Consider the following 2228-nt stretch of genomic DNA (forward strand, 5'->3'; position numbering starts at 1 on the left):
TGGAATTCTTATTAAAAATTTTGAATCCCTTTATTTTCCTTTCCATTCAATTTTTGAAAAATCAAAAAAAAAATATAAAACCATAAAAATCAAAAAATATTTTATGTTTCTTGTTTGAGTCTAGTATTAATTTTCAAGTTTGGTGTCAATTGCATGTCTTTATTCTTCTCGCATTTTTCAAATACACGCATTATGTTCTTTATTGATCTTCAAGTTATTCTTGATGATTTCCTTGCTCTGATCTTTAATTTCTCTTATTTTGTGTCTTTTGTTGTTTCTTACATGCATTTTCAAATTGTTATAATCCTTAGTATACAAACTTCTAAGTTTGGTGTCTTGCATGCATTGTTTATTTGATCTTAGTTGCATTTTTTCTTATTGTTTCTCATCAATAAAAATTCAAAAAATTTTTTCAAAATTGTGTCTTTTCAAGTCAATAATACAAAGAATTGAAGATTCAGAACATTCAGCAGAGGAATTACATAGAAAAAGCTGGGCGTTCAAAACGCCCAGTGAAGAAGGAAAACTGGCATTTAAACACCAGCCAGGGTACCTGGCTGGGCGTTAAACGCCCAAAAAAGGTAGAATTTTGGGCGTTAAATGCCGGAATGGATGCTATTCTGGGCGTTTAACGCCAGGATGACACTAGAGGGAAGATTTTGTTTTCAATTCAAATCTTTTTCAAGTTTTCATAATTTTTCAAAATTAAATTTTTTCTCAAATCATATCTTTTCAATCATATCTTTTCAAAATCAATTTCTTTTCAATTTTTTTATTTATTACTATTTTCAAAAATCCTTGCTACAATTAGTGATTTTCAAGTTATTACTTGCCTATTAAGAAAGGAGCAAAAGTTTTAATTCTAGAATCATATCTTCTAATTTCTTGTTAGTCAAGTAATCAACTTTAATTTTAAAACTTTTCTTTTTTTTTTATTTGATTTTCAATCATATCTTCTCAATCATATCTTTTTCAAAATTAAGTCTCAATCATATCTTTTTGATTTCTAATTTCAAAATCTTTTTCAAAATTCACTTAATTTCTTTCCTAATCTTAGTTTTCAAAAATCATCAATCAAATTTTGAAATTTCTTTTAAATTTTTTAAAAATTTTTTTAATTTATTTTTGAAAATTCTTCCCCTCTTCTCACACCCTTCTATTTAAGGACTAACACTCCTCCTCAATATGCAATTCAAACTCTATCTCCCTTGATAAGTCCGAATTCTCTCTTCTCTACCTCCTCCTTCTATTCTTCTTTTCCTCTGACACCTCAAGGAATCTCTATATGTGACATAGAGGATTCTATATTTTCTCCTTCTCTCTTTTCATATGAGCAGGAGCAAGGACAAAGGCATTCTTGTTGAAGCTGATCCTGAACCTGAAAGGACCTTGAAGAGAAAGCTAAGAGAAGCCAAAGTACAACTCTCTATAGAGGACCTAACAGAACTTTTCAAACAAGAAGAAGACATGGCAGCCAAAAACAACAACAATGCCAACAATGCAAGGAACGTGCTTGGTGACTTTACTGCACCTACTCCAGACTTCTATGGGAGAAGCATCTCAATCCCTGCCATTGGAGCAAACAACTTTGAGCTTAAGCCTCAATTAGTTTCTCTGATGCAACAGAATTTCAAGTTTCATGGACTTCCATTGGAAGATCCTCATCAGTTCTTAGCTGAATTCTTGCAAATCTGTGACACTATCAAGACCAATGGGGTTGATCCCGAGGTCTATAGACTTATGCTTTTTCCCTTTGCTGTAAGAGACAGAGCTAGAACATGGTTGGACTCACAACCTAAAGAAAGCCTGAACTCTTGGGAAAAGCTAGTTAATGCCTTCTTGGCAAAGTTCTTTCCACCTCAAAAATTGAGCAAGCTTAGAGTGGAGGTCTAAACCTTCAGACAGAAGGAAGGTGAATCCCTCTATGAAGCTTGGGAAAGATACAAGAAATTGATCAGAAGGTGTCCTTCTGACATGCTTTCAGAATGGAGCATCATAGGTATCTTCTATGATGGTCTATCTGAACTGTCCAAGATGTTATTGGACAACTCTGCTGGAGAATCTCTTTATCTGAAGAAGACGCCTGCAGAAGCTCAAGAACTCATTGAAATGGTTGCAAATAACCAATTCATGTACACTTCTGAAAGGAATCCTGTGAATAATAGGACAAGTCAGAAGAAATGAGTTCTTGAAATTGATACTCTGAATGCCATATTGGCTCAGAACAA

The 2228-nt window shown here is 33.2% G+C and overlaps 1 non-coding gene across 1 annotated transcript; it reads right to left on the minus strand.

The window, feature by feature from the left end:
• Positions 1 to 1872: 1872 nt before the first annotated feature.
• Positions 1873 to 1980, minus strand: LOC112731885 (small nucleolar RNA R71). Its single transcript, XR_003167637.1, has one exon. It is a non-coding gene; the product is annotated as a small nucleolar RNA R71 (small nucleolar RNA).
• Between the last annotated feature and the right edge of the window lie 248 nt (positions 1981 to 2228).

The sequence above is a fragment of the Arachis hypogaea genome, chromosome 12 (assembly GCF_003086295.3).
Source record: "Arachis hypogaea cultivar Tifrunner chromosome 12, arahy.Tifrunner.gnm2.J5K5, whole genome shotgun sequence".
In the NCBI taxonomy this organism is placed as follows: domain Eukaryota; kingdom Viridiplantae; phylum Streptophyta; class Magnoliopsida; order Fabales; family Fabaceae; genus Arachis; species Arachis hypogaea.